Here is an 11,736-nt window from a genome sequence, read left to right on the forward strand (position 1 = left end):
CCTGCCATGGGATCTCTTTGTGCCCTAGCAGCAGGTAGCAGTGGAGTGTCAGGTCAACTCTGGGGGCACACCCTAACCCCCCTCCATATTCTCTCATTCTGCCCCCCTCCCTGGCCCAAATTTGGTGCGTGTATGTGTGTGTGTGAGAGAGTGTGTATGTGTGTGTGTGTGTGAGAGAGAGTGTGCATTTGTGTGTGTGTGTGTGTGTGTGTGTGCATGTGTGCATGTGTGTGGCAAAAGTGTGTGTGAGAGAGAGCGTCATATACAAACACATAGAGTATAATGCTGCAAATAACACTAGCATCCCTAAGTGATTTTTTTTTAGGCACACTAGAGGAGCTCCAGCCTCCATCACACAGACATCACCGACAGTGGGTCAATTAGCATAGAGTACATTTGGCAGCACCTATGAATGGCCACATTAAACTCACCCAGAAACGCACTGTAGTGCAGTCAGAGATGAAAGCCCCGCCATAATGGTCCATTGTGGCCGGAACACGCCTATTACCATACCTCGCACACACTAGCTTGGTATTCATATCGGAGGGTTGCTGACTCATCTCTGATTCCCGCTCTTTTCTGTCACCACCCCCCCCCCCCACACACACACACACACACACATACACATTGGAGCATTCTCCCCCAGTGGGTGGCTGGCTGTGCTCTGGGAGCTACAGAATGGAGCTGCCCACTTAGCACGAGGGCTAATCGAATAACTGCCCCAGCGTGGTGCCCCAGTGTGAGTGTTCTCCCAGCGGGGCGGAGAGGGGAGCTTGACCGGGGGCTGCAGGTACCTTTCATCCCGCCTGGCAGGCCAGCTCCAACTCTCCAACGTCCTGCTGCTCCAAATTTGTCGTCCCCCTCTGGGTGTCTTTCTGGGAGTGTCAGGCGCGGGGCCCCTGATGAGAGATTTGTTGATATGATAACTCGATTAGAGGCCAGGATGGATGACACGGTGGCAGAGAGCCAGCCAGCGGCGCCCAGGGAGGCCCTGATCCCACTCCTTAACCTCTCCTCAGGAGACCAGCGTTCTCCACCTGCCTACTGCTAATCATTGCTGCAGGGCAGCAAACTGGGAGAGAGGAGGGTCAGAGGAGGGTAACAGTTGGGGTCAGGGTCCAGAGAGTACACATGAAAGATGGCACTTGCCCAACTTTAAGCCTAGGATTTAGCCTCAGGATAGCCAAAGAATGATTCAATGCTGTTTGTATGCTTTGGAATGTTGTTTTGAGAGTGGATACCTTATCATCTTTATTCTATTTATATGGACTCCACTTTCACTGACTAAAGCTTGACCAATGACGTTGTAGTTTAAGGAGATCACCTGACTTACTGTTAATGGTTTTGTTGAATTCTTTCTAAAAGATGGCTTCAAAGGTGCCTTTGGGACATTAACATATGCACATATGTGACATGTTCTAATGCTTCATACCGGCATCCAATCAACATTTTTGGACTTTTCTTTTGAAACACAGAACTACGTTTCAACGTTGTTGAGAATGACAACACAAACTCGCTAGTCAACCCCAAATACTGCAACACAATGGATTCGGTGAGTAATCCCCACTGCTACCTAGTTAACTATAACACTACTTTACATTGTTAGCAGGCTCACAAAACAAGCTGTGTTAGTTGACTAGCGATGTGTCATTGATTTTCAACAACTCGAAAATGTATTCACATTTTTTCGAAAGAAAAGTCTGATCATTACATCGGATCCCGATATGAGGACCAAAGCATTAGAACGTGTCACATATGCATGAGGCTCTGAATGTCTTCATTATCCCTGATATGTGGAGGGCTGGGCTGATAATGGGCTCAGTTGAGTTTAGTGTAGAAGTCAGACATAAACAAGATCAGTTAGCTGCTCATTTGTTTATGCCAAGTACTGTAGTACTGTGTCAAGATGATCAAAACCAAAAAAAAGAGTTCTTAAGATTCCCCTGGCCACGTGTCAATGTGATCCAGTGTCGGTGATCATCGTCACCCTCTCTTCTTTAGAGCTGAGTATGTCAGTAGGGTCTGGTTCCACCAGAAGTTCCTGGGTGAATCAGATGTCCTCCAACCCTCCTGGGCTTCATTAGCTACAGGCCAGTAGGGGCCCTCATCCTTCAAGCAGGTTTTTTCACCGCTGGAAGGAAAGTGGCAAACCACTTTTGGGACACAATACTTACTCTGTCCTCTCCTCAAGTTATTTGTGGCATGGCGTACTGGGGCCACTCAGTCAATTAAGTTCACATCTCCGCTTTGGCCAAACAAGGGATTGTGGCGATACGGGGAGCGCTAAAGACCAAACAGGAGCCTCCCCCTTCCCAGCCCCGGCCATTGAGGAGCCGCAGAAAGGACACCAAACAAAGGCCGGCCCCTCTGTGTCTCGATGACTCCTCTCTTTGTTGCCTGCTCTGCCCCCATAAAGGAAGAGGGACGCTCTTGTTTGCCCAGGAGGTGGTTTAATGGCCCCGGGTGGAACAATGGCGCCACATTCAAGCCAGCCAGAGGGGGCTCATTATATGGGGCCATCCCAAAGCGCAGGGTCCCGGGACGTTCCCACTGGGCCCTGGGTTGAATGGCAGCGATGGGCGGGGAGGGCAAGCAACAAGGAGAAAGGGGACCATTGAGGTGACAAGCAGGTTCCATCTGCCCCCAGTGCCTCCTCACCTTGCATCTCGACAGGCAGGGGCCTCTCCACTCACAATGAGCAAATTTAGTGTGTCGGGGTGGCTTAAAATGCTCACTTTAGAAGAGGCCATTGAGAGAAATATCAACACCGAGGACCACGGAATGGCGCATTCATCCACTCCGGCCCCCCTTCCCATTGAGCCAGTTCCTTTTCCTTTCAGCCCCTTTCTCCTTTTCGCCCCATTCAAGAAGCTTCTCTCATCCCCGAAAACTTTAGTCCACGCTATTTTTCCCATACCTTGCAAAGGGGCGGATGACAAGAATTAAGTTAGTTCTGCCCCGGCCCTCGGGTTTTGTCCCTTCTCAGCCGTGGCAGGTATGTTGGACGGTGATGAAATGGATCATCAATCAAAAGCGGACCTCTGATGGTGTGACAGGGGGAGCTAAGCCCCACGGTGGCTGATATGAGCTAGTAGACACTTGTAAGCACCCGTGTCTCAGGGCCAAAGTCTGCTATGAGACGGGAGAGCGAATGGATCTTGGACTTGCGCAGACCATGCATAGACGATCTATAGAAGACGTTGAATATGATCATATTACGTGCAGATCTGAAGTCCTGATGCAGACCTATATACACACCAATTACTCGTCAGTGTTCATCATGTCGTAGACGTTTTATACAACAAATTCAGGAGCATATCATTCCTGTACTGTGTCATCACAGATACAGCCCGATGACATCACCTTGTGGAGAGAATAACCTTCAGTGAGCATTTCATCAGCTTGAAGATTGATGCACACATCACTCAGTCTGGCCTCGCTGAAGGACATGTCCTGTCCGCTATTGTTGCCACACGCCTCCGAGTCTTAGCGTCCTCAGGCCATGTCTCCTCTAGCCTCCCCACTGTGCAGCAGCATTGACTCCTGGGGCTTCCCACGGGTGTGGACCCAGCAGGGGCCGCGGGCAGCGGGGCGGGCAGAACCCTAGGAGCCCTGTTGCACCCGTGTTGCAACAGGCTGTGTCTGTGTGCATGTCTGTGTGTGTGTATGTGTCTGTGTGTGTGTGTATATATGTGTGTGGGAGTAATGGGGTTCACCAGATGCTCTGCTCCCAGAACTCTTAGCGGGGTGCCAGTGAAGTCCCGCTGTGCCACCACAGTGAGACATACATCTAACGTAGGAGAGCCCCCTGCTCCTAATTACAGGAGACATTAGTCTTTTTTCCCTAGGCCTGGCTGACATGGTGAAGTGTCCTGTTCATGGTGGGATATCCAAAGTGGAAGAATGTGTGGAGCAGGGGTGCTTTATTCGTCTCTGTGGGGGCCTATGTCCATGTCCTCACTACTGGAGTCTGCTTAGAGGCCTCTGAGAGACTTAGCATTGTTGACCTGCTTGTAGCCATGGAAATGTTAATTATTTAATTCTTTACGTATTCTTGCTAAGAGTGTAATACCTAAACAAATCTGTCTCATTAAAGTGGCAATCTGGGATTACAAAAAAACAGCAGAATGGTCACCATGCCACTTTTTGGGTAAACAGCTGAGGGATGGGCCTGGAGAAATTGAACCATTCTCAAATTCATGGACAGAGTTATGGATGCAAGGACTACTCATCCATGAGATCAAAATGATAGTTTTAACCATGTTTTGAAGCTACACAGTGTTTGTTTACAATTACATTGTTTACAAACCATGGAGTAAAACAATCTTGTATTTTGGGTTCTGGTGGGCTAATACAATTAAACTTTTACGAGGCAATTATAAGTTGGATAGTTGAAGAATCAATCAAGCTATATATCATTCATTGAAAAGTCCAAACATGTACCAATCGCAGATTGCCCCTTTAACATTCACTAAATCAAAGGCACTTGTCAAGAATGTGTTCTTTTTTTGTTCATGCTCTGATATGTATGGTATGTGTATCTACCAAAAGTGATTTTGGTTTCACAACTGAACTTGAATACCAAAGCATTAAGTGGGAAGAGGTTGCAGCCTAAAAATATATATTTATGGGAATTCTAAAATATGTAGTAAAGAGGGTTGCAGGTGCACTTTAAAATCACCTCCAAAGGCAAGTAGCACTTTTTTTAAAGAATGATGAAGAGCTTTTGTTTTTGGAAAGGGCACATCTCAGTGATGATACCGCAGAGATTCCTTTCTTCCAAAGAAAACAGCAGAAAACATCAAAGGTCATCCTCACTCTTCGCTTTCAACGTCTCCATCACTGGGAGGGGTCGCTGGAGGTTATATCATCATCACAAATATTATTCTGATGTAGATAGCTTAGCTACCGGATCTGAAAATGAAGTGGAAAGAAATCAAAAACTAGAACGCTCAGGTCTGGCTATGCATGACTCCAGAGGTTGCTTTGCATGAAAGCAAGGCTGCTCTCTCAGTGGAGACTGAGTGGTGTTTAAGTTGCGTACAGCCAGGAGGTAGAAGAACAGCAGCACCAGTCTGCCAAACGATGAAAGAGCATGGCACCAGGGGAGCTCTCCCTGCCCAAACCAAAAAGCTCTGAGCAAAATGCTGCTCGCTTTGCTTTTCAACTTAACACTTTTTTTCCTACTTCTTTTTCTTTTTCCTTTTGGTGTCGGTTTTTCCAGGCTTTTTTTTTTTCTTCTCCTTTTTTATTTTTACAAGCGCCCGCCCGCCTGCACCACAGCCTTGGAGCGAGAGAGCACCTTGTGGGGGATGCAGGGAGAGGGTGGTGGGGGGAAGAGAGGGGGGGGGGATGTAGGTGGGAGATAGAGAGAGAAGAGGGGATGAGGATGGATGTGGACTGGCCATGATGAGTGTGCAGCCCCCAACGGTACACACCACCTCCCAGGGGCAGATCATCCCCAACTACAGTGCATGAGTCAGGGTACAGTAGTCAATCCACTATGGGTTGACTCACATTCTCTAACAGGGGTTCAAGGGGGGAGAGAGCGGTGGTGATGCACTCTTGCTGTGATTTAGTATCTTATTTATACTGTTTATAAGATAGATTTTGTTGATAAGATGCATTGGGCAGTGAGCTGAAGGCATCACAGAGTTGACTATCAGTGTCAACCTACCACACATGATCTCTGGTTCTTGACAAGATCAAATGACGTGTAATGACAACACCAGCACTGACGTGTGAGAGTAGAGAAGGTGTCAGAGAGAGACACGACTGGGAGCGTGGCTGGGGAATGAGATATGACTTCTATATGACCCAGAGATATGACTTCTCCAGAAGTCAGCCACAAAAGCCACAGGATGTTCTCTCAGGTCAGGTCGTCTCTGCTCTGCCAAGACTCAAGACACTCCTGTAATCCAATCTGAAACAGTAAGGGGGGGAATATGATGCAAGGCGTCAGCAACACGATCAAGATTGTGTTTTCTGTACAGTAAAGCTACTCCTTTAAAATTCCATCCAGAGGTAATCCTCTATGTTACGGTGTGCTCTATTCATCACACCTCATTTTTCATCCTGTGTGAAGAGGGGAAGGTGAGGAAACTGGAGGCAAGAATGTGTGTGTGTGTGTGTGTGTGTGTGTGTGTGCGTGTGCGTGTGTGCGTGTGCATGTGCGTGTGCGTGTGCGTGTGTGTGTGTGTGCGTGCCTGCCTGCCTATGCATGTTTGAGCCGTGCTACCCAAAAAGCGAAGAGAGAAAAAAAAGCATCTAAGCGGTGGCCAGAGTCCAGGTCCAGAAGTGAATCAGTCTCATATGTGCTGGCTGGGAGCCCACAGGGGCCGAGGTGGGGAGAGGCAGCAGCAGCATGGAACCCAGGCCTGTTTATGTACCACACTCTGCCAGTGGGGAGGCCCTAAATTGGAGCCATGCTGCAGGGGATTAGGCCTGTGAACCCTGGGAGTCTGGGGGGGGGGGGGGGGGGGGGGGGTGGAGGGGTCAGACATGTGTCCGCAGGGCTGGGAAACAGGCCCCCACAGCCGCGCAGCAGAGGGGCCAAGCAGGATCCGTGCCGGGGTCCTCCATGTGTGGCGGATGTTTTCCACGAGTAGAGCGAGCCAGCTTGGCCGCAGCTGTCCAAACCGCAGGCCCTGGGAGAAGGGAGGAGAGGAGAGAGGAGAGGAGGAGAGGGAGAGGGGGGAGAAGAGGAGGAGGAGGGGGTGGCGGGGCTTGGCAAAGGTCAGACAGGCTGAGACGGCCGGGAGTGTGGGAACTGTCCGGGAAGGCATGTGCGAAATGCTCCGAGACGTGGTATCACTTTACACCAGACCGCCTGAGGAAGAGGCTCAGCGCTCTGCCTGTGTGTGTGTGTGTGTGCATGCATGCGTGCGCGTGTGTGTGTGTGTGTGTGCATGCGTGTGTTTGCTAGGCTACTGGGATTCTAGAGAAAATAAAGAGAGAGGGAGGGAGAGAGCGAGCGAGCAGTATGATATGAAAAGATGGAGTGAGTGATGGAGGGAGCTTGGAGTGAGGCGTGGAGAGGAGGAAATAACTTTGAGTCTGCCTCCCCTCCCTCCATACACACACACACACACACACGCACACGCACACACACACACACACACACACACACACACACACACATACATCAGATTACAGTTTCACTTACAGCTGTGAAAATTCTTGGAGTTGAACAGGGTTGTCTGTGGGAGCACGTCATGTCAGCACTAAAGACCATGTATTATCCAGTTCAGAGTTCTGTAGCACATGTGTGTAACATGACTTAGTGTCACTGAATCCTTTCATTTAACGTCCTCAGCAACGTCTCAGAGACATTGGCTGCTTGGATTGCTCGTATTGTTTTAGTTTGACATAATGTACTGAGTAGGGTAGGGGCCTGTGAAAATATAACATGTTGTAAAGATATATTGTGTAGCCTCTTTAAAAAAAAGAAAAGAAAAGGGAAACACGATTGTCGGTAAATTCCCCCACTTGTTCCTTGTTATACTGGCGTATGCACTATTATACACATCTGGCTAAATGCCGAATGCATTTCATTGTCTCTGTACTTGTCTTGTACTATGCCAATGACAATTCAATTGAATCAGAATCAGAATCAGAATCAGAATCGTTGGAGTGACCATTTGGTAAACACACATGTGGACAATGGAAAAAGTGTACTGATGTCCTATCTACGTGCATGACTTGCAGTACAAACTGGAGGTGCATGCTTTAGTAACCCTGACAAGGACCCACCCTCCATGAGATCTAAATGATAGTTTTAACCATGTTTTGAAGTTATACAGTGTATTGTTTCAAACAATGGAGTAAAACAACCTTATTTTTGGGGTTCTGATGGGATAAGAAGTTGATCTAAGGTTACATGGCTTTTATAAGTTATATTCTTCAAGAATAAATGGCTATATCATCATTCATTCATTTGAAAGTTAAAAAGGCATACATACCAATTACCTCCAAAACATGTTGGTTTGAGATGTTTTACATATTGAACCTTGATGGCCTTCCAAGAGTGTCAGAACATACAGGGATGCTAGGCTAACACTTGAGGTGGAGACTGGCACTGTGTCCACCACGTTGGACTTGGCTGGACCTGAACGTTTAGGCTTCCTGGGTACAGTACAGTGTATGGCTGAACGGGATCCTGTGGAGATGTCTCAACACGCAATAGTCCACACACCTCTCCTTTCCTCCTTCCTCTCAGATGCTTTATTCAGTCCACACACCTCTCCTCCTCTGAGATGCTTTATCTTTATCTTTATCCAGAACAGAGACAAACACAAAAACTCTCAAACAAACCCAGTCCCAGACGGCTTGTATTTCAGAGCCCCTCTCTCCCTTTTCTCTCTCTTTCTCTGTGGTGTATGTGTGTGTGTGTGTGTGTGTGTGTGTGTGTGTGTGTGTGTGTGTGCGTGACTGTTTGTGTGTATGTGTGTGTGTGTGTGTGTGTATCTCACTTTACTATCATAACAGACCAGGGGTCTTGTGTGTGCTGCTTGCCTTCCACCTTTGTCCACCCTGCCTTGCTCCCTCTTTCACCAGGCCGGGGCCTTTGAAGAAGCTTAATCCTGGCTATTTGCTTTCCCATGCTTGTGTCAGGTCCCACTCTGAATTGACTGAGGGGGGAGAATACGGTAAACTACCACCACCACCCCCTCCCTTCCCCTCTCTTTTCCCCTGTCTCTTATTTATCCCAATAGGATGTGGTGGATGAGGGGTTTATAATGAGGCTGAATGGTGAGTAAATATGATCTCTGCGCCAGTCTTTTATCTACACGGATACACTCTCACTGTTGCTCAAAAACCTTTATGTTCCCTGACATCCATTCAGCCGCGGGGCATTCAGACGCTTCAATGAGGAGTCCCTGAAGAGTTGTGTTCTCATAATGGACCCCAATTCATTACAGTAAATAACAGTGGCAGTCGTGACATTGTTTCCGTGAAAGCGGTTGATTTAAAGCTCTTAAAGTGGTAATTGTTTTAAGCCCTGTGGTGGTTCTTTTGGGCTTTTTTTCTGGGATCAAGAAGCAGAACATGGACCCTGGTGCTTTGTCCAATACAACCCCCCCAGAGAGAAGTGGAGGGGAGGGGGTTACCCACTTACCCACATCAGGCAGCTGGAGCTAGCTTTAACTCATTATGTGGGGAATAAGCCGATGCCTATAGTGTACAGTAAGTTCCTGTGGTGGTTTCGGACAGTTTCTGTATTTCTGTGTGTGTGTGTGTGTGTGTGTGTGTGTGTGTTTGTGTGTGTGCATGCGTGCGTGCGTGCGTGCGTGCGTACGTTTTCCTTGCGTGCGCAAGTGTGTTTGTGCATGTGTGTATGTCTCTGTTTGTTTGTTTGCTCTTTTGTCAGCAAAGAGCACCATGAAACGTGTTAAGCTCTTCTGTATTAAGCACACTTCGGGCTTTTTTAGGCTAACGCAACGAACAGTCTCTTGGCCTTGTGGCCTCACCAAAGTGGCCCATCGGAACCAAAACGTTTTTCCGTTCCCACCGGCGTTCAGAGCGGAGGCCTGTACTTACAGCACCGCCTGCCGTCCCGGGGCAGACCGTGTTTATGTCCTGTGTAATTGCAGACCTCAGTCTGAGCAGGAGGCCGGTGTCTGTCAAAATAGCCCTGCATGCTCTCTCCTCCACACGGCCCAAATTGTATTAGCTCCCATAGCCGGCCCTTGTTTCCCCACAACCCCCTGGGCCCTAGAGCTGCTGATTGGATAGATGGACATGACAGGAAAATTCCACTATGAGTCTTATTATCCCCACCCTTTACTCCCATCCATAACCACAGTCCAATAAGTCTATAGGCTGTAACCCTCCAGCACATGCACTCCTTACAAACACACACACACACACACACACACACACAGAGACTCACACACACTCCTCTGTTGTGGCCTCTGCACAGTTGTGGGGCCCACGCTCTGTCCTACACCTCGGGCAGGCAGCCGTGAAATGGGGGGCTGATGTGGGGGGATCGCTGGCAGGCGCGGTGGAAACAGGAGCACCGCGGTCCTCGTTAGCTCTGATGACGCTAGCTAGCCGTCCCCGGGGAGACCGCTGGGCGGAGAGCTTGGCTGCTGCTTGGTTGCCACTACTGGTGCTGCTGGTCCTGTGTGGCCGACTTCATAGAGCACGGTGCTAGCAACTCTTAAGGTTGTGGGTTCAATTCCTTGGGCCATGTGTAATAAAAAAGTATGCACTCACTGTGCTGTACGTTGCTTTCGATGAAAGTGTCAGCTAAATGGAATGGATAGGGCAGGTGATGGAGAAGGCATCGGTGAGACAACACTGCTCTACACACAGCTCTACAACAAGTGTCCTTAGCTTCTCATTAAAGGTTTGATGACCCATATAGAAGACAGACATATAAGCCAGGTAGTGGAGGTAGAAATGGGAGGACAGCCTCATTGTAATGCATGGAATGGAATGAGAAATGGTATCAAACACGTCAAACACGTTCCATCCCATGCATTACAATGAGCCAATCGTCCGATTTCTACCTCCACCAGCCTTCACTGAAGCCAGGATACACTGTAGAAGATTTCGGGGGTCCATGGACAAGGCGACTGACAGTTTCCCCCTGACTGAAGAAACCGAACATAACCCTATTACAGTGGCAACCAGCTCCATGACTGACCACAGCTACTGACCCTACAACCACCCAAGTGAATAACCATACCTTAGCTTAGAACAATCATGAGCATCTCTGAGCAGCACAACCACTCAACCTAAAACTATTGATGATAAATGGACTGTATTGACCTTTTCTGGACCATGGATGCTTGACCACATACCTCTCCTGACCTCCACCTCCACCACGTCTCTCTCTCTTTCTCTCCCAGTCAGAGTAGGAGGGGGGGGGGGTCTGGGGGGTGACATTCCTGTGTGGTGAAACCCCTCTACGTTTACCCTGGGATCAGCATATCGTGAGCTTAGAATTATACGGTTCTATCTCCGTTTAGGGATAGGGTTTAAGTTCAGAGATATTGAGCATCAACGTTTTTACATTCCATTATGTTTTGTGAGATGGAACCTTTGTATTTTATGAATGACTAACTAAAAAATGTAAACATTTTAAAAATAACACCACACAGGCATTAATAAACACCTAATGGATCAGATTATGTAAAAAACTAAATTCTGACCAAAAATGGAGATAGAACCTCATAATTCTAACGTCACGATATAGCACGGCCGCACCACCGCACTGCTCTGCCCACACAGACCCAGCCCTCCACCACTCCTGGAATGCCAAACGCTTTTTCCACCAATTTAAGCAATTACCGCAGTGGTCACGGTGCTCAGAGGGGAGACTGCGACCCCAGGCGGTCCCTAGTGAAAGTCTATGGAGCTGAGCTGCGGTCTCTTTGTGTTCACCCAACCAGACCGCTCTCTGACAAATTCATCATTGACCCCTCAGTGGCAACTCTGATTTGTGGTCATAATGCCCTCTGGCTGGTGTATTGTGTCATGTCGGGAAATATTTCACATTCCGCATTAGAATGCGGAGGAATGTGGGAATGTACGTTGGTCGTTCGTTAGGTTATTATCGCTTATTAGGTTCTTACTAATCTGTACTAATCGTTCTTTGTTACTTTTTGTTTATGTTTCTATGCTGATGTTACGGCCTTGTCTTTTCTCTGTCGTTTTCTTCTACGTGTGGATACCTTTGGAGCTGGCTGCTCCAAAACATGGTGAAGGCTGCTAAACTAGAATATT

Source organism: Nansenia antarctica, assembly GCF_963989245.1.
Source record: "Nansenia antarctica genome assembly, chromosome: 1".
Lineage (NCBI taxonomy): Eukaryota > Metazoa > Chordata > Actinopteri > Argentiniformes > Microstomatidae > Nansenia > Nansenia antarctica.